The sequence below is a fragment of the Loxodonta africana genome, chromosome 27, assembly GCF_030014295.1.
Source record: "Loxodonta africana isolate mLoxAfr1 chromosome 27, mLoxAfr1.hap2, whole genome shotgun sequence".
Taxonomy (NCBI): domain Eukaryota; kingdom Metazoa; phylum Chordata; class Mammalia; order Proboscidea; family Elephantidae; genus Loxodonta; species Loxodonta africana.
The window spans coordinates 23,757,194-23,779,181 of NC_087368.1; the positions used below are offsets into that span (position 1 = coordinate 23,757,194).

A 21,988-nucleotide genomic window follows, 5' to 3' on the forward strand; every position below is an offset into this window, starting at 1 on the left:
CTACTGCCATCGAGTCGATTCCAACTCATAGTGATCCCATTGGGTTTGCAAGGCTGTAAATCTCTACGGAAGTAGACTGCCACATCTTTCTCCTGCCGAGCTGGTTTCGAACCCCCGACCTTTCAGTTAGCAGTCAAGGTGCTGAAAATGAGTAAATGACAAATAAGCCTTCTAGTCTGACTCCAGTCTGGAAACCTACTTCCTAAGATTGTAACCCGTCTTCCTAAATAAGAAAACAGAGCACAAATTCCCCCCTTTTTAATAATCTTCATGAGCTGACTGAAAATTTGGACTTTTTTGATATACTTGTTAAAGGCAACACGCTAATGACCTAAAGAAAGGAGCCATGGGTTTAAAAGAACATCTATACAAATGGTTTATCTTTGGTATCTGTACCAGTGTTTTCTAGTAGTTCTTTCATCTTATTTATTTACTTATTTTTACAAAACCAGGGCTATTTTAACATCAATATGTCAGTTAAGTAACAGGTTACCCAGCGAAAAAAAAGAACTCTCAATTTTTTTTTTTTTAAGACACTTTCTAGTTCAATCCTTCTCTGAAATGGCCAGGTCAGATTTTCAAATGCGGACTTTCACCTTTACAGAAAGATCACACACACTTGAAAGCTACATGAATCACCCAGGGTCACAATAAACCAAACCCAACCTGCCGCCTTCGAGTCAATTCCTACTCATAGGGACCCTGTAGGACAGAGTAGGACTGCCCCACAGGGCTTCCAAGGCTGTAAATCTTTACAGAAGCAGACTGCCACATTTTTCTTCTGTGGAACTGCTGGCTGGTGGATTTGAACCACTCACCTTTCAGTTAGTAATTGAGTGCTTTAGCCACTGCACCACCAGAGCTCCTTCAGGGTCACAATAGTGACAATCAGTAATTGCTTCCGTGTCCTCAAACATTAATGAATTAACCAAGGGTCTTGTTAAAATACAGATTCTGATGCAGTAGGTCCGGGGAGGAGCCTGAGAATTTGCATTTCTAACCAGCTCCCAAGGGATGCCCACGGCCCCGATGGTGAGCCCACACTCTGAATGGTGAGGTTCTAAAGGAATATCCACAATCCGCCTGTCAGTTTGCTGTACTGTGGTGGCTTGCATGTTGCTAGGATGCTTCAAGCTATGCCACCAGTCTTTCAAATGCAGCAGGGTCACCCAAAATGGACAGGTGGAGCTCCCAGACTAAGATAGAGTAGGAAGAAAGGCCTGCTGATCTACTGAAAATCGGCCAATGAAAACCCTACGGATCACAACAGAATATTGTCCAAGATAGTGCTCGAACATGAGCCCCCAGGGTTGGAAGACACTCAAAATACACAGTGGTCACAACAGACTGGAGCATATCAGCAATTGTGAAGATGGCGTAGGACCGGGGAACATTTTGTTCTGTTGTATATGGGGTTGCCATGAGTCAGAGCCAACTTGATGGAAACTAACTACAAAGAAATGTAGCAAGGTTAAGGTAGAGAAAAACCCTTTGAGGGTAAACTACAGTATGAGCTGATAATGCCTGCTAGATAAATCATTTCAACACCATTTTTAGTTCCTAAAAGACAGAGTAGATGAAGCCACCAACTCTGATTGCTTTCAAGCTCTTTTCGGAAAGATTTAGCAGGCCCCTAACTTACAGACCTGGTTGCGCTGGATAGTCCTGGAGCAAGTAAGACTATGGAATAGTTTTTTTTTTTAACTCAAAGACCATACGAAGTCATTTCTGAAACTCCTACGGAACGTGAAAATTATGGTCTGTAGTATATGTTCAGAATAATTGACTGGGTATTTTTTAAAAAAGCTGGTGGAGGGGGGAGCCTTTCTTCGCCCCAATGGCATTACTGCCTCTCAGTGAGTTAAACATTATCAACCATTTCAAGTCACTCAGTAGGCTACTCGTTAATATATTGGCTGCTAATAATTTAGCTGTTAGTTTCAATTTCTTCCACCAAACCTTTTACAAATGGTAAAAGTGACGGAGTCAGGCACCCGCTCCTTCCCCCGAAGTGTAGAAAATGGTGTGTCAGTAGCCTGAAAGAACACCCAACCCAATGTACTGAGGAGTGATTGAAGCCTTGGGGGAATTAGGTGCTGTTCACAGACAAAGACCAAACTCCAAACCAATAGTAACATAACAGGAAAGATGGTTTTCAGATAGATCACCAGATGTTCATCAGCATGGCCTTTCATTCTCAAATATATTACATATTGTAAATACTCTACCAGGAAAAAAAATACTCGCAGGAACCGATTCGATGATAACAACGGTTTTTATGTAAGTACTGATCATGGAAATATTTTTAAGTGACAATGTATTTATTTGCATTTTGGGGACACAGTAATAAACTTCACCCACTGAATTCTCAGAAGTCATTTCAAACCACATAGATCAGACAGTGCCTAACATCTTATCTGCTGTCCCACTTTCTTTGCTCCCAATACGCCTAGAAAGAGTACGATTCTATGTACTTTAAGGCAAAGGTACAGGTTCTCACATGGGTCTCAAAAGGTTACAAACCACTGCTAAATCATCAAGAGAAAAAAAAAAAAAAGTCAACAGAATCACTTTGGAGAGATTGGCACCAGTCTTGGATTTTGGAGTGAGGTAGGCTTAGGTTCAAGTCTGGATTCTGCCATCATTTGCTGTGCCACATCAGGCAAATTGCTTAACCTCTCTAAGCTACTGTTCTTTTCTCTATAAAGATCATACCAGAGCCTATCTCACTGAGCTGTTGTGAGGATTAAGTGAAATATTCTTTTAAAAACTTGCACATGTCTGGCACACTCTATACTCTCAATAAGTAGTAGTTATTACTATTCTTATTACTTGTTTTATTAGCATTATAAAATATACCGTGAAGACAGAAGCTTTACCTGCCAACTAATAAGGTAGATTTTTCTAACACTTTTTTTCAGCTGGCTAATAAAATACGTATATGGCTACTTAACTTAATGGTTAAGGCATCTTTGATCGAGTTAGAGCTAAACAGATTCGTTCCCTAAAGTGGTGTGATTTTATTTACTTTAACTATGGGAGGTCTAATTTAGTGAAATTAAATAACTTCTGGGGTTTAAAGATTCCCTGACCTCCCAAGAATTTCCTAAGTTACAGAACATCTATACTCAGGAGTTTTCAGCCACCAAGCAAAATATGCAAGAATTTATGTTCAGCTATGTTTACAAGACCATCCTTAGTGTTGATGAAAAACTGGTGCCTTCCTAACTGGGACCTATTAGATAAATTATGGGACCTCTGTAGCACAGACTGGCATGCAAAAATTAAAAATAATTTTAAGGAATAATGTTTAATGACATGGAATGATAGTCATCACATGTGAAGTGAAACAAGCAGTCCACAAAACTATGTGAAATCTAATCCCACTTTTGCACAATTATGAGCACAGAAAAATGCCAGAAGAAAATACATTGTCTTAGCTATCCAGGGCTGCTTTAACAGAAACACCATAAGTGGATGGCTTTAACTAAGAGAAATTTATCCTCTCATCGTCTAGGAGGCTAGAAGTCCAAATTCAGGGTGCCAGCTCCAGGGGAAGACTTTCTCTCTGTGTCGGCTTTGGGGAAAGGTCATTGTCATCAATCTTCCTCTGATCTAGGAACTTTTCAGCACAAGGACCCCGGGTCCAAAGGACGCATACTCCTGGCTCTGCTTTCTTGGTGGTATCAGGTCGCCCTGTCTCTCTGCTTCCTTCTCTCTTTTAAGACACAACCTAATCTTGTAGATTGAGTCCTGCCTTATTAACATAACTGCCGCTAATCCCATCTCATTAACATCATTGAGGTAGGATTCACAACACATTGGAAAATCACATCAGATGATGAAATGGTGGACAATCACACAATACTGGGAATCATGGCCTAGCCAAGCTGACACACATTTTGTGGGGACACAATTCAATCCATGACATACATCAACCTTTTAATGGTGGATGGTGAGATAATTGTTGAATTTCTATAATGAACATTTATTACTTTTGTGATCAGAATAACAATACCCTTTGCCATCAAGTTGGTTCCAACCCATAGTGACCCTATAGGACAGACCAGAACTGCCCCAAAGGGTTTCCAAGGAGAAGATGGCAGATTTGAACTGCTAACCTTTGAGTCAGCGGCCGAGCTCTTAACCACTATGTTACTAGGGCTCCAGAATAACAATGAAAGGTATTAAGAACATAAAACTTAGTAGCAGTGTGATATCCTGGAAAGGGTACTAGATGGTGAGGACTTGGGTTCAAGGCCAAGACCTGGGCATATTTAAATGATAACCTCAGCAAAGTTATCTTTCCTCTTTTGGGCAAAATATTGCTCCTTAGAATTGAGAAGTTTTGGAAAAATTATCTCTATGTCTCTTCCCTCTCTGACATTCTAGAGTTCCAGATGTTATGACCACATGTTGTGGAAAACTTTCTTTTTTTCAAGCTAGTCCAGAAACAGGAAGTGGTGCCACAAGAGTGACACTGGGGTGAGGTCCTTTTCTTTTCAGTATTGTTGGCTTTTTTTCCTTCTTTTTTTAACTAATAAGGGTGTTATTACTTTAATAGTTAAAAAGAATAGAATGAAAAAGTCACTTGAAATGGGTGGGGGGTCCAATGTAAATATGGGCTTACAAATAAACTATACAATTTGGCATACATCATACTTTTAGTTAATATTTTATTTTACCTAAACAAATCAATTTTTTTAAAAAATCACACAATTGATAGTCATAATTCTGAAATTCTGAGAAGATGATTTTCTTAAGAAAATCCACAGACTTGAAGTTCTTTGAATTAAGTTGGAACTATCACTTGCCGCATTGCCAAGGTCTAAACCCTGGTCCAAACTATTAAATAATAGGTAAATACCTATGTGATTAAAACTGGTTTATGGTAACAAGTGCTAAGGAAAGCAAGATTTTGAAGCCTCAAAATCCAAAGAGAACATGTCTTAAACAAATGGATGCACTAAATCCCACTTTCCATGAGCCCTGCAAAGGGGGGAGAAAATTCTCCCTTTGCTCCCACCCAGATTCTTCCCCTGGAACTAGTGAGCTCTTCCACTGCCAATGAGAAGTTTCCTCGAGGTGCTTTTTAAACAGCATTGAAAGACAACAGCAGTGACCCAGAAGCCTGGGAAAAATACCCAGTTTCTCAGGCTACCAGCCCCACCCCTTCTGGGCAAGGCACCCAACTGCATGGACTAGTCCCCAAAAGCTGATCTGCTTCTCTGTATGAATAAGAATGATTTTCCACCCACGCCATGTAACCTCGTGCCAGTCACTGCTGTAGGGTTACACAACTTGGCTTCTCTCCTAGCCAGAGGGGAGCCCATCCTACAGTATCTATTTGGATCCTGCTATTGACAAGAAAAGAGATTGGTTTGGCCTGATTAGTAAGAACATGGTACTGTTTCCTGCAGTGAGGGCCAGTTAAGAAGGAAAGAAGTATCCAAAACCTTAACAGAATGTTAATGGATTAAGATTTCTACATAGCTTTGTTCCTAGAAAAAAAGTTAGGGGGTGGGAAGAAGAGAAGGTCTCTCTACACACCATCTCCTTTCTAAATATGATAATCATCTTTTAAAGACTCTGCTGATATATGTATTTTTAAAGGTACAGGTAATTATGTTACTTCCACATGAAGCAAGTTTAAAAATATAAAATGTTTCTTGGGGAATTTTCATTGTGATTAGACAATTGCTTCACGAGTCTACTGGGTTTGGACCTAAAGTCTCATGGTGGACAAACTACTTCCCAGGAATTAGGAAGACAGACTTGGAAGCTCTCGGTCAACAAGCATGGCCAACTATTCTGTAAGGAATTAATTAACATCTATGAGTGCAAAATTACTCATTTAGGTCACTTAGAATACTGATGCAGTAATCTGTTAAACGCTATTCTTCATGAAAGAGTTACTGACACCTCAAAACATTCACTCCTCACTTACTGACATGGCTAGGTTCCAAAGACCAGATCACTGTGTGAAAACCAGCATTATGTCAAAATGGAAAATAATCATATCAGATCACAAAATGGAGGATGACTACATCATTACATAACTGCCAAACCACTGAGAATCACTGTCCAGCCAAGTGACACATAACCTTAACTATTACAGCCAGCATTACTCTTGCCTCGCACCTCAGCATTCATTACTGCCAGATGTACGTGGTTAATGTGCAAAATAGATAATATTTTTTTTATTGTCATCATGCAAAATATCAGATAACAAGACAGCCAATAAGTGAAGAGTAGATGTATGGTGCATTTCAACCTGAATGCATAAAAAAAAAAAAAAAAATGCATAGATAAAGATAAATCTAGGTCATTAAGTTTCTGCATAAATAATCAATAGTGATATTAATATTGCCTAAATATCATATTTTGTCTAATCTACTATTGCTGCTTTGGTTTTATTCTAATTAGTGTTTACCTGACATATTTATTCCCATGCCAATACTTTAATTTTTTGAGTCACTATGTTTTAGGTATGACTCTTGTAAACAGTATGTAACTGGATTTCATATTTTTATGCAATATGGAAATTTCTTTGTCTTCTAACTGAAGAGTTTTGTTCATTTACCTTTATTGTGATGAAATATATATTTGGATTTACTTCCATTCTTTTTTTTTGTATTTGTCATATTTTTTCTTCTTTGCTGTCATCTTATTAAATCGATTAATTGAATTTTCTTTATTTCCCTTCACTGTCTTGGAAGTCAAACATTCTATTTCTGTAGAGGTTACTGTAAATTTGTATATCAATCAAATTCTAAAGAAAACCATTTTATCGCTCCTTCTCTAAAGTAATACAAAGACTGTGCAAGAAATGACTTCCATCTCCCTCCCCTCCATGCTATTACGGTATAGTAGTTTAGTTCTCCATTATTTTTAACAAACACCCTTCAAAATAGTTACTATTATTGCTGTTGTATTACCAATGCTGCTTATTTAGATATACCTTTAGGTTTGCGAGTTTCTTTACTCACTCTTGTTTCCTGCATCTCACACCTTTCTCTGTTCAATTCTCTTCCCATTCGAGTATATCATTTAGTAGTTCTTTCAGCAAGGGTCTGTGAACTTAGCTCAGTCTTATCAATCTGAACAGGTTTTTATTTCACCCTCAGGTCTGAATTATACTTGAGCCAGATAAGAATTATAGGTTGAAACTTTTGCTCAGCATTTTGAAAATCGCATTCCATTGGGATCTAGCATCTGCCGTTGTTAATGAGAAATAACCTAGCTCTTTAATTATGATTTCTTTCCAGATTTGGGCCTATCTCCATCCTCACCCCTCTCAGACAGTGTTGGAGACTTTTTCCTTTACATTTCCACATCCTCAACATAGTGAATTTACGTATGGGTTTGTTTTTATTTATCCTGCACAGAACTTAAAGCTTTCCTTTAATCTGAACCTTCGCATCCTAGATGATTTCCTCAGTACTGTTTTTGAGTTCTGTATTTTTTTTTCCCTCATCTATATCTTGTGTGCTGTTTCATTAGACTTTTAAAAATAAACTTGCTTTTAACTTTTTTTTAACTTTAATCAAATTTATACACACGCAAAATTTAAACTGTCAAAGAGTTTTATAAGATTTGTTACGAAAAACTGCCCTCTCCTATCCCCCTCCTACCCATTTCCTCCTCCCTAGAGACAATCACTTTAAGTTCTTTTATTTAGTTGTGAGGAAAATGAATTTATGTCCATGTGCATAAAAACATGATTGTTTTATGTTGCATTTCCATTTTAGGCAGTATATTTTTTTATATACTCCACTATGGAAAATGAGGAATTAGCTCATTTTTCCTTTACGTCGACCACACAGGTATATCCTTCTGAATTATTTTGTTAATGAGCTCCATTCTCCCATTTTTTTTTCTGTTCTCTATTTCCAATTGTTTTCGTATTAAGATGTTGAACCATGTGAATTTACCCTTTAATTATCTTGTCTTTTTTCTCCTATTTACCACCTCCATTTTTTTCCTCTACTTTCTGGGAGATTTTCTCAACTTTACCTTTTACTTGGTAGATCAATATGTTGGCGCCATCAACTCCCTAACAAACCGGTAGACCCTAGGCAAGTGTTTTCCATCTGTTGTCTTGTTTCCCTTATTATAAATATGTAAACCAGGACAAGCATTCAGCCTACTTCTTAGGAGCCTAACGAAATAGCTCTGAAAATGATCACTGTTGCTTTAAAATATGATGGTGTCAGATACACGCAAAAGTCAAAACACATTGTTACCAAGCAAAACCGAAGTTGTAAGAAAATCAGACAAGAAATATCTCCTGGATATAAGAATACATTTTATTAACTTATTTAGAGGAGTGTTGAAGAGCCACCAACTGTGAACAGGTGTCTGTGCTGGTGAAGGGTGAGGCATGCATAAAGAATGTAAAACAGTTTGGATGATTCATTTTTATATCCGCCTTAACTCTGGTGGCGCAGTGGTTAAGAGCAATGGCTGCTAATCAAAAGGTGAGCAGTTCAAATTCACCAGCCACTCCTTGGAAACCCTACAGGGTAGTTCTACTCTGTCCTACAGGGTCGCTATGAGTTGGAATCGAACCAATGACTACGGGTGTTTTTTTTTTTTTTTTTTTAATAACTGTGACAGGCAGGCTCTTTTCGAATCTGCTTAAAGCTTCAAGTAAGCAAAGCGGATACGAGACAACAATCTGATGAAGAGTTTGACTTCAAGTAACTGAGATCAATGTTTTACATGGTCACAGGATTTTAAAATCAGAATGTTAGTCCTCAGAATATCAATTAGTCTGTTAGCGCCTCCTCAAAGTGTAGATGCTATTCACAACCTCTCTGAACCTACTTTATAAGTTTGTTATGAGAATTAAATAAGTTAGTAGGTGCAAGGTATTTCAAATAGTGCCTGGTACTTAGTAAGCCCTGCAGAAGTGTTTTTTAAATATATAAAAGGGTGGTAGAACTATGAATCAAATCCAGGTTTATCTGGCTCCAATGTACATGCTCTTAACCAGGACTCTTCAACATGCTAATCTCTCAAGGGACTGAAGGCAGCTACTCCATCTCTGAAGTTGTGTTCTACACCATATGCTTCTCATTCCTCAATAGTCCTTAATACTGCCTGGTTTCCAGAATTCTCCTCATCCCTTGGACTTCTGTCCTGTCTGAACGGGACCCAAAAATTGCCACAACACTTCAGCAGATGACAGTAAAATTCTTACCACCTTAGCCCTGGGCCAAATTGTAAAACCAGCAAAAAAACCTTATGATCAGAGAAGCTATGGATATTCTACCATGTAGATATTCTTAGTAAGTTTCACTTTGCTCTTCCCTTTCTCCTCCTCCCCCTCCCCCAGCCAGGAAAAAAACGACCTGGAAACCAGGAAGACCCTCAGAATCTTCAGACTCAAGGCATAGCTCTACTAAGACCAGTTCTTTAATTTTATACTAATCACTTCTTTTCTAGTTATTTCTACTCTTCACCTTGGTCCTACATGGTAGGCAAAATTACTATCATTTTTTACAGAATTGGAAATTGAAACTCAGAGAACTTTTCCAAGGTCATACCAGCTAGTTAATGGCGACACCAACATTTATATTCCAGTCTGTCCATCAAGGCTCATGCTTTGCCCATTACATTATATAAACCTACTGTGCCTACACATGGTAGGACAAATAAAGAAGTTCAGTGGCTTTTTGAGACTCTGTTCACTCACCCTTCATTTCAGAGAATACTAAAATTTTCAATTACTGATGGTCAAATTACCCCAGATAGCTAAATGGCAGCATTTCAAAACATCTGCAGGGTTGTAGCACATTGTCCCTTTCACAAAAGTCCCCCAACTTATGCAGAAATATCTGAACGCACTCATTTTGTCCTGGAGACTACCAGTCCCTAAAAAGGAAAGTCAGCAGTTCAAGGGGCTTGAACACAAAGGCAATTGTCTCCTTCTGCTGTCTCCGCCAGTCTTGGCAAAGTCAAGCCCTGGACTTGTAGCAGAACGTGATTCATCTCTCCCTGAAACAAATGCCAAAACTAACAATACAAAAGGTTTCTTTCTTCAAGTCTGTAATTCCTGAGGACCATATAGTCACCTAATGTAATGTAAGCAATTATCACATGTCTGTCAGTTGTCGTATTGTGGTGGCTTGCGTGTTGCTGTGATACTGGAATCTATGCCACCAGTATTTCAAACACAAGCAGGGTCACCCTTGGTGGACAGGTTTCAGCAGAGCTTCCAGACTAAGATAGACTAAGAAGAAGGACCTGGCGGTCTACTTCTGAAAAAAGTGACTAATGGAAACCTTATGAATAGCAGCAGAACACTATCTGATATAGTGCCAGAAGATGAGGCCCTCCGGTTGGAAGGCATTCAAAAGACAACTGGAGAAGAGCTGTCTCCTCAAAATGGAGTTGACTTTAATGACGTAGAGGAAGTCAAGCTTTCAGGACCTTCATTTCCTGATGTGGCACAACTCAAAATGAGAAGAAACAGCTGCAAACACTCACGGGAGAGGGTCAGCAAAGAAGAGGAAGACCCTCGATGAGATGGATTGACACAGTGGCTGCAACAATGGGCTCAAACAGCAATGATTTTGAGGATGGCGCAGGACCGGGCAGTGTTTCGTTCTGTTGTACACAGGGTTTTTGAGTTGGAACTGACTCAACGGCACCTAACAACAACAACAAGGAATTATGAGCTGCTTACAATACAATACTTCTCAAACACATCAACCCTCAAGCTCCAAAAACCCAACAGGGCTGGCACAAAATGATTTGACATTATAAGTTTTGTAATAGATCTACCAGAATTTGTAGAATTAATGGCTACTCTTTTGGTTCAGGCTTTTTATGGAGGAAGAAGAAAAATGTTACAATAACAAACATGCTCAACCCTTCCAGCCAGAATTCTGTCTTTGATACTTCCTTTAAAAAATCTCTCAGTCACTTGATGGATCATAAGGCTGGTGAGGTCCATGCATACTATGTATGGGCAACTGTAGAATTGGAGTTATAGGAAGAAGTTCAGGCCTCAAATATTTAAAGATGGGCACAGCTGATTCACCCATGTAGACTTGAATAAGACTGGTGAATGTTGAAACATTTGCTTTTCTTCCTAATTTGAACATTATATCTATGAAATCTCTCCAATATACTGCAGATAGAAGAATGACTGAACACAATGAACTACACTTTTTAATTGAAAGAACATAACATTTATGATAAATCACAAAGGGAAACCACTAACGTGTGGTTTTCTATAGCTAATGGTCTGAAAACAAAATGTTCTACTTGGCACAGGCCTCAACATTCGTTATGTTATCATTAGCCTTGAGGGCAACGGTGCTAATGCACACAACTGTAACCATTGTGTAACACGAAGTGAGAGCCTGAAACAGAAAGTTCGGGATTTTTTCTTTCAAACAAGGAAAACATGATACAAATACATGATGACAAATATGAATAACTACAAGTTGATATTGTGAGAACTGGTAAAATAAAAACACGATTTTTGAAAACACTGAAAAATGGTCAAGTCATAATATTGAGGAACTGTAACATACTCCATTTAGACATAAATAAATGCAAAATGTGTTATAAGTGCTGCCTTTTATAATAGGTACCACCTCTTCAATATCCCTTCTCATGTTTATTTTCAAATTATCCATGTTAATGCATATTCAATATATATTCAAGTTGTATACACTCAATATGTTAAAATTACATTATATAAAATTTAATTCAAATTTATAGAGATTCTCAAAGGGATGAACACTAGGAAAAAGATGGCACCATTACTGATTAGCTCTGAAACATAGAAACTGGCTAGTTAAAAACCAAAAAGCCAAACCCGTTGCCATCAAGTCGATTCCAACTCGTAGTGACCCTACTGGACAGAGCAGAACTGCCCCATAAGGTTTCCAAGGAGCTGCTGGTGGATTCGAACTGCCGACCTTTCAGTTAGCAGCCTAACTCTTAACCACTGCACAACCAGGGCTCCAGGATCGTTAAAGGCAAATACAAAAAAGAACAAACCTACATACTATAACAGTGACACCTGAGAGGGAATGCTAGTTCTATCTTTTATAGCATGTAGTTTTTTTTTTTTTTTAATTTCCCCCAAAACACAACTTACTTTAGAAATGAGGATACCAACATTTTTTTTTAACAAAGTAAATATTCCATATAATTAATACATTAATTCTAGAGGGGAAAAAATGCTTAGAGTTCCTTAAAAGCATATTTTTAAATCATGTTTAATAAGATGCTGTTTTAAATAACTCACTTGTGACTATCTAAGGAAATGCTCTAGTAAACGGTCATCTCAAAATCAGAAACCATGACTATGAAGGGGATGTCCAGAAGAAGGGGCCTGAAAGAACACTCTGGAAGCTCGGTATAAGCTCTCAAGTTCACCCCGCTGCTGCTCGCTTGCTAGCAGGGCAAGGGCACTTTCAAAGACAACTCATTGTCTGGCACAGACCCTGCCAGCAAGATTGAAAGCACTTCCCCGTAACCATGTCTCATCCTGGCATTAGCGCCCTCCTTGACAAAGCACCTCGGCTTCACTCCCCCAGACCAGTTCTTTCCCACACGTGGTGAAATCTGACTCTCGAGGTTTCTCAGCGTCTCATCTTCAGACAGACTGGGGCTTGGAGAGCGACTTCTTTTCTCTTCTTGCTACTGGGTGTTTAATAACTTCAGCGGGATTGCTGCGACCACAAACTTAACAAAAGAACATTGTCGGTAAAGTTTCACGATCTAAATTTCTTTAATACTCCTTTCATTTTATGATTTTGAAATAATCGGTTTTTTAATTTTAATGTATTGTTTCAGTGTTTGCCATCTCCAACCAGAGGAACTGAAACAGAGAAGTAAAAAATTTTTTTTTTAATTAGTTTTCAAAATATCATAAAACTAAAAAAGTGCTGAAGATCAAACTTCCAAGTAATTTTTGGTACGTTTTTAGCATTTATGCGTCTGCAGTTATTACAACTTAAAACTGCACCACGACTTTTGGGACACCCTGTATGTCTCACGGAGCCCTGGTGGCACAGTGGTTAAGAGCTCAACTGCTAACCAAAAGGTCAGCAGTTCAAATCCACGAACTGCTCTTTGCAAACACTATGAGGCAGTTCTACTCTCTCCTGTAGGGTCTCTATGAGTCAGAATCAACTCCACCAATGGGTTTAGTTTGGTTTTGCTTCTCCCATAACCTGGGGGATTTCTTCTGAGTTCAAAAATTTTATTCCCTTCAAGTTAATGGATATCCTTTGGTCATCCTACAGTGAGTTTTGTTTGGTTGTGTTTTCTTTCTTACTTAAGATGAGTTTATCTTGAAAGGTATCATTTTCAAGATTTTGAGATGTTCTCTCATAAAGCATTGTTTTCTGAAATGGAGTGAAAAATTGAAATTTTTATTGCCTTGCAGTAGAAAAGGTGATTTTAACATTCATACCGTCTATTTGGACATCTTATTGAGGAATCGGAACTGAAATTTCAATTCCGATTCCCGAATAAGTAAAATTTCTAAATAATATTATCATCATCACTGGTGAGAGTTAAATGGTCAACCTACATCAAATGCATGCATTTGATCTTTTCTATTTTTTTAAACACCCATCAATATATAAAATGAGATACATTAAGTCTTCATGCCAGTGGTTTTCAAACTTCTTTTTACTGTAACCCCCCTCAGAATTTCATTTCACACCAGGATCCAGGACATCATATAAAGGGGTGTGTGTGTGTGTGTGTGCGCGCGCGCACGTACTTTTTTTTGAAACAAATGTTTCCAAAATATATGATAAACTCTGCTACTTTCTAGTTTTTTTTTTTTTCACTTAAAAGTTGCATAACCTTGATCTCACAACCTACTAATGGGTTGATAACCAAATCTGAAAATAAAAAAAAAAAAAAGTAATCTAGGTGTCAGGCGGTTAGCCAATACCTCACTAACTCTCTTATTCTTTTGGATTCCGCATATTTTTACTTAATTAGAAGAAGAAAAGCAGAAGTCAAGCAAAAGTGCTTCTCAAACTTCAGTGTGCATTTGAATCACCTGGGGACCTTGTTATAAAGCAGCTGGTACACCGGGTCTGTGCTGGGGCCTGAGGGTTTGCATTCTTAACAAGCTTTCTTGGGGTGGATGCTGTTGGTCCAGGGAGGACCCGCTGAGAAGTCAAGGTGTAGAAGTCAGTCTGAGAAGACTGTGAGGAATGAAAGTAACTGCCTGAGAACAAAACACTAACCACTAATGCCGCCAAAACAAAAGGCCTCACCCCCTCTACGCTGGGGCTCAGCCTCTCCGAGCATTTCCCCTGCATACACATAGCACATTGACTGCCACGAAAGAAGGCCTCATCCTTCGGTGGTTCTCCCAGTGACATCGGTGCCTTCAGAATCCTTTCCTCGGTGATCTTTACCCTACTTCCTTTCTCACCACCCACCCTCAGCCAAAAAAGTACAGGCAACCCAACTCTGCTTCAGATCGCCTGGAAGCAGCTCTGGCATGGATTACTTAAAAACGTGGACAAGTGCTAGAATGGGCAAAGCAGGCATGGGTTATATAAAACCAGCAAAAGACATTGCCAACAAACAACAGTGTGAAATATGTACGAACATTTCATTTAAGCAACTTATTAAACCGTGAAACTCGCCTGTCAAGGCAGACTGTGCTCATAAAGTCCTCCTGAATGTGACGGAGGTTAATCCTATAAGGCAAAGCATGATTTCCTAATTCCAAACTATAGTGTAAGAATTCCCAAACTAGGAAATACTGGGCCAGGAGCTGTAACTGTCCCTGGTACAATATTGGGTTTCTGTATTTTCAGCCTCCTGAATCTGGGGCATATAGTTTTGATGAGGCTGGCTCTAACATTTTCATGTTGGAGGGATAGAGAGCAGGTCGTGAACCACTGTGTCTCTTATGCCAAGCATACCCCTGGCACACATTTGGTGCTGGGCCCATGTATGACAAAAGAATAAATGGATAAGCACAATTTTTAAAATAATATATTAAATTAGTTTACTGTATACCGACATCCCTGGATGGCACAAATGGTTACATGCTCAGTTGCTATCCAGAAGGTTGGAGGTTTGAATCCACCCAGAGGTGCCATGGAAGAAAGGCCTGGCAATCTACTTGGGAAAAATTAGCCACTGAAAACCCTATGGAACCCCTTTCTTCTCTGACACACATGAGGTCACAATGAATCAGAATCGACTTACAGCAACTGATTTTTTGGCACCTGGTGAGAACCAAGCTAAAGTCCAAAGGTGGCTACAGAGTCTCTGGTGGAAGGGTGGTTATAGGCCACATTGCATGCCAATATGCCAATGACAAGAAAGGCGAAAGTGTAGCAAATGTTGGCAGTGCCCTGACCATATCCCTGTGGGCATCACTTCAGTGCCCACCAGCTTGTCTTCTCCCAACATCTGTATCCTTTCCCCACAGGTTTACTCTTGGCTGCCCAAGTGACAGCCCAGAAATGCCAGGGAATCATCCACCTCTGGAACTCGCAGCCAACGCCCAGCTTGTTTTAGTGAATCACTACCCAGCTGCCTTGCCTCTCAGGTGGGATAACTATAAGGCACATGTTCCGTGCCATCTCCCAGAGTTCCCCAATGTGCCTCAACTCCAGCTGCCCACACTGCTAGCTGCCTTTATTAGCTGCCATTCCTTCTCTGGCTCATGTTCCCTCTCCCTTACTGGTGTTGACTCCACCTCCCAAAAGAATAACTTGCACTTCAGCGTTCATCTCAGTATCTGCACCTGGGGAACACAGACCATGACAGCAAGTATTCTGAAGAAATGTTGGGCTGGGAGCCACTTGACCCTGAGGTCCTCTGGTGCAACAACTCTCTGGGTTCATAGTATCCCTCTCGTAGGAGGGATCCCGTGGTTACTAGAGACAGGCCAGTTTTTCCAATATCCTGAGCACGGAATCCTCAGGGGCTTCTCTGAGAAGCAGGCTCCGGTCCCACTTCTTTCAGACCATCCGAAACACAACTTCAAGCACATACCTTTCTCTACCATTGAGAGAAGAAGCAAAAACACACCTTTTGCTTAAGGATGACAGGGATTAAGTGGCTCGGGGAATGCAAATATAATCCCTATTAGTTTTAAATGAGCCTAAAGCCAAACTTCAAGGAGCCTTGGTGGCACAGTGGTTAAAGCGCTCGGCTACGAACCTAAAGGTCAGTGGTTTGAACTCACCAGGTGCCCCATGGGAGAAAGATGTGGCAGTCTGCTTCTGTAAAGATTTATAGCCTTAGAAATACTATGGGGCAGTTCTACTCTGCCCTACAGGGTTGCTATGAGTCAAGACTGACTTGATGGTGATGGAGTTTTCCGGAAAGCCAAACTTCTAGAAGAACTCTCATAAGCAACAACATTTGACTCATAGAAGGGGGTCTTAGTCTGGTGCTGGGAAGAGGCAAAGATGAAAAACAACAATTGACATGGTTCAAATTAAAATTTAATGAATTACCAGTGGGGATTTAAAGCCACAAAACAGCAAAAATGAAACAGTTATTTCAAAATGCTTCTAGACAAAGAACAGAAATGAGTTGTAAGACCCCCCCTCGAGGCAACATTAAATCACTCATCTTCCCACAATGGTAATTCTGAGACACTAAAAATCTTCAGAGAGAAAAAAAAAAAAAAGCCTACAAAAAGCCACCAGTGGTGAAAGCTGCCACGGGAGGTATCTTATCCAAGGGGCTCCTCACAGGAATGAAAAGAAAATTCAGGAAAGCCTGTGAGTGGATACTTGGCAAACAATCTCAGGAGACTGTCCCCACAGAAACTGGAACCCAACACCTAAGTAAGTCTTTGCCATTATCCGTGTTGAAAAACAAGGTTCCAAGCTTGGGGTCTGTTTCCAGTTAGCTATTCTTGGGTTATTCTTAAGAAGGAGCCCTGGTGGTAGCAGTGGTTAAGCATTGGGCTGCTAACCAAAAGGTTAGCAGTTCAAATCCACCAGCTGCTCCTTGGAAACCCTATGAGGCAGTTGTGTATGTCCTATAGACTCGCTATGAGTCGGAATCAACTTGACTGCACTGGGTTTGGGTTTTTTTTTTTTAATTTATTATTATTAAAGAATTTTCTTTACACTTCATCAGAAAACACTCTTCTCGGATTCTGGATTTTTGCTGGGTTTCATCTTTGCAGAGAACATTGAACTTTGGGGCCTTGATTTCTTGCCAACCTAGCTGAGAAGACGGGAAGACCTTCTGTCTCAGGTCTTATGTGTGGATGGCTCTTCTTGTTTATTTATTTTAAAAAAAGAAAAGAACAGCAGAGCTTTTCTGCAGGACAACCTATTCCCTTATTTATAATGCAGGACAGCCGGGCCCTGTAAGTGTATATCCTGGTTCATCTGAGGACACACGGTTGTTCATTTTAAAATTAGATTCATCCTAATTATATGAGAACAGCCTACGTGTGGCTGATCCAAACAGCAGGAAAGCATTACTCAGCACCTACCCGGTGTGCATCCCTTCTAGACTATGCTACACTTGTTTAAAACACAGTCCCTGCCCTCTTGGAACTTAAAATCTAGCCCAGAAATAGTCGCCTCCATGACAAATACGAGGTTTGGACACTGAACAGGGAAAGAATACATATACTAAGTGACTAATATCAAGAGCCCTGGTTGCGCAGTGGTTAAGCTCTTGGCTGCTAACTAATAGGTTGGCGGTTCAAACCCACCAGTAGCTCCTCAGGTATAAAGACCTGGCAATCTACTCCATTAAGATTATAGCCTAGGAAACCCTATGAGGCAGTTCTACTCTGCCCTGTAAGGCATGAGGTGAAATCAACTTGATGGCACACAACAACAAGTGACTAACATGGACCAAAAAAGAAAAACAAAAAATGTGGCCATCGAGTCGATTCTGACCCATAATGTCCCTACAGGACAGAGGAGAACCGCCCCATGGGGTTTCCAAGGAGGAGCTGATGATTCGAACTGGCAACCTTTTGGTTAGCAGCCATAGCTCTTAACCACTGTGCCACCAGGGCTCCAGTATAGACAAAGGGTGTAATATTTCCCAGGAACAATGAGGTGAGAGAAACTGTCATTGAAGTGGTATGTTTTAGTTGGCCAGAACCAGGGAGAGTTTTGACCTCAATCCTAATTAGTCAGGGCAGGATTTCTTAATGAAGGATATTGTGAAGCCAGGCAGAAAAAGAAGCAGGGGAAAATATATATATTGATCTTTAAGGGATAGATGTCTGAATAGCGCCAGTAAAAAATCAAAAAGAAGAAGGGAGGAGAGTGGCTTCTATGAAAAAAGGAAGTAAGACAGTCTGTTTACACACCAGAATCATACAAGTAAGGGAGTCAAATTTGTGTTTAAGAGGCTGGAATCCCAAGCAGGTAACCGAACATCTATTATTCTCATTTCCACCAATCCCAAGGGTTCGTTAACTTTGACAATTAACCATGGAACACCTCTCTGAGGCTGAAAAAAGCTAGGTCATCTGTAAAACAGAGATTACTACCAACAGACACATAACAATAATAATTTAAAGTTAAATAAAGAATAACCAAAAAATTTTTTTAAAAAGAGTAGTAACATAAGATCATGAAGTAAATCTGAAGACTGTCTTTGGGTCTCTCTCTCTCTCTCTGATTTCCTGCTTTTTTGGACAATTCCCCATTCCTCCAGGGTGCAAGTTTACACGATACTATCAATTGTACACCTTCTGTAGTAATAAAATGATAATAAAATTGTTTTCCATGCACTGTGCATTCCCAGGCTCCATGAACTGGTTAAAAAAAAAAAAAATTAGGCAGTTTATAATCATTATCTCATTATCCTCCCCCACAATGCTGTGAAGTAAGTACCAATTTATTATCTTCATTACACGCACAGGGTGACTGAAGTTCAAAGAGTTGAGTAACTTGCCAAAGATCCCATAGCTACGAGGTGGCACAGCCAGACATGCAACTTGGTCTGCCTTTCAATTCCTGTGTTGATGTCCACCACCCATCACCACCCCTTGAGCTCTCTCTCTCCAGTGCCCCAGCTCCAGTACCCAGGACTTTGAGCCTCCATCCCTACCACAGTGCCTTAGGCCAATAAGGAACGGGGATTCTCTATTCCCTGCTCTTTTACAGAACGTTAGAACAGGGCATCACTGGATTCCACACCTCAGTGAATGGGTCCATAACAAATTGGAGATTAACATCATTATTTCTTTCCTATTATGGAATATTGAGGAGCCCTGGTAGTGTAATGGTTAAGCACTTGGCTGCTAGCTGAAAGGTTGGCTGTTCGAACCCACCAATCGCTCCACAAAAGACCTGGTGATCTGCTCCTGTAAAGACTACAACCTTGGAGACCCTGTGGGGCAGTTCTACTCTGTCCTATAGGGTCACTATGAGTCAGAGCTGACTCAATGGCACCTAACAACAATAACAGCATGGAATGTCAAGGTCCCTGGGTGGTGCAAACAGTTTGCACGTGACGACTAACCTAAAGGTTGAAGGTTCAAACACAGTGATATCAGAGAAAAGGCCTGGCAATCTGCTTCTGTAAAGATTACAGCCAAGAAAACCCTATGGAGCAGCTCTACTCTGTAGCACGTGGGGTCACCAAAAGTGGGAGTCAACTTGATGGCAACAGATTTGGTTTCGTTTTTGTTTTTAATAGAATATCAAGAATCAGCTAGGTGTTGTATCGGCAAGGGTATTTAGCGGAATCAACATCTTAACATTTAAATTTGAATTTCCAAAAATATTGCAAGATATTTTACAAAAATAAACTTGTGAAGCAGAAGACAGCCTGACCCATGCTAATACTAAGGTATAAAATGATTTTTTTTCTTTTACACGTAGAGGGTCGCTATGAGTCAAAATCGACTTGATGGTCGTGAGTTAGGATGGTATTTATCACTGGTTATTCTTATTCCTTAATAAGACAAAACATACGGGACCTTTGTATCTGCTTTACTTCTCAGTATGAGACATCTTGAAAATAATTAAATGGTAAAGTTTTCAGAAAGGTAAAATGTGCATAGTTAGAAGAAAAGGGTTTCTTTGTTCTTCTCACTTACCTCACTTTTATTACTTATGGCCCTCTTGTGTTCCCTTCACCTGAGAGAGTACTACATAAAACACACGTACAGTCTGGGAAGAAAACAAGCAAATATCCTTTTTGACTGAAAAAGAGGACACCGCTTGGTAGTAAGCAATTAAAAAAAAAAAAAAGCAATTATAGGTAGGATAAATGCCAGGAAAATCGGTATGTTTAGTCAAGGTATTAGGTAACGAGTCATTTGTTTAAACAGTCTAATGTTCTATAAGATTATTCCAGGAAAATGGTTTCAATACCTTTGCGAGCACGCCAAGAATCAGCTCTGGTCTTTGCTGCCTGATATCCCTATTTTAAGTTTTAGTCCCTTAAAAAAAAAAAAAAAGGCTGCCCATTCATGTTGTCCCAATAATAATGCCATACTGATCAGCAAGCTCCAATACTATGTGCATTTTATGACTCATGTAGCTCTATCAGGGAAATAAAGAGATGGTCAAAGACTAAGAAGAAGAAGCAGGTCTAGCAAGACTGAAGATAACCCCATAAAAGTGAGAAGGAAGCAGGGAAACAAAATCAGGTCAAACAGGGGGTGTAGAGCTTGGTTACCTCATTGCCCTAAGTTGTGTCTGTTATCTGCCAATGCCTTCAAGAGTAATAAGACAGCGCTGTGGTGGTAGGAGCCAGATAATAATTTAAAAAAACAGCAGCACAGTGTGGCAAAGACAGCTAATGTCTACCAAATAATTCTTGCTCCCCTTTCCACAATATAGAGGTGTCACTGGACAGCAGCTGCCCAGGCAAGGACTATACATTCTCATTCTGATCCATTTAGGTGGGGATTTGCCATTAGTTCTCACCAGCGGAATTTGGGTAGAAATAACTTGGTGTCACTTTCAGGTCAAGCTGGTTAAGAAGCAGGTGGCAATGAGCACATGACCTTGGAAGTCACGTGCTGAAGATGGAGGAGCCAAAGACCAAAGGAAGCTGTACCCCTGAATCACTGGGGCAAGAAGCCACCAATCAGGAATAGCCATTTTCCACTTTCCATGAGTGAAAAATAAACTGTTATTTTTATTGGAGTCATTGTATATTTTTTATTTTGCTTGTTATTGCAAATGGTGTTTTCCTGACCAATACATGTGGCAAGGGGAAAAAAAAAAAGGCATCTCAATCCTTGAAATAATTCATGTCATTTATTTTTGCATGGGATTTGATGGGATCATAGGTATTTTTAACGGTAGAGCTGTACTATCCAGTTACAGTAACACTTGCCATAAATGGTCATTGAGCACTTGAAATGTAGCTAGTGTAACTTGAAATGTTCTGTGGGTGCAAAACATACACTAGATATTGAAGATTTGGTACAGAAAGAAAAAGAATGTATTTTTTATACTGATTACATGTTAAATAATATTTTTTATATACTGAATAAAATAAAAAATATTTTTGAAACTAGTATCACTGGTGCTTTTGACTTATTTTTAATATGGCTACTAGAAAATTTCAAGTTACATACGCGGCTCGTATTATATTCCATTGGATGGTGCTGGGCTATCAGGGGTCGGCAAACTATGACCTACTGCCTGTTTTTGTAAATAAAGTTTTATTGGAACATAGCCGTGACCATTTCTTTATGTATTGTCTATGGCTGCTTCTGTACCTCGGAGTTGAATAGTTTTGCTACTCTGTGACCTGCAAAGCTTAAGATATTTACCATATGGCCTGTTACAGAAAAAGTGTGCCAACCCCTGGGCTAAGGATAATTTGAGATTATCTAATTTACCTACTCTTATCATTCTATACTAAGGAAGTTAAAGCTAAGATAAGTCAAAAGACTGGTCTAAAATATTTCTGTTATTAATCAGGTAGTATTTCCATAATGCTACTCATTCATTCATTTTCTCCTCCTCATCTTTCACTTCGATCTTTCAAGAAATAAAAAACCCATCTATTAGAA

At 39.6% G+C, this 21,988-nt stretch overlaps 1 protein-coding gene across 34 annotated transcripts in view; it reads right to left on the bottom strand.

The window, feature by feature from the left end:
• THRB (thyroid hormone receptor beta) overlaps positions 1–21,988 on the bottom strand; it is a 414,019-nt gene that overhangs the window by 383,615 nt on the left and 8,416 nt on the right. For 12 of the 34 annotated variants that reach the window (XM_064277369.1, XM_064277367.1, XM_064277395.1 and 9 more), the window contains one exon: positions 1–21,988. This exon is cut by the window's right edge. The exons of 12 other annotated variants lie outside the window; for them this stretch is intronic. The gene's annotated coding sequence lies outside the window, so the exon portion shown is untranslated. 10 more of the 34 variants (XM_064277373.1, XM_064277372.1, XM_064277371.1 and 7 more) reach the window with 4 other exon arrangements.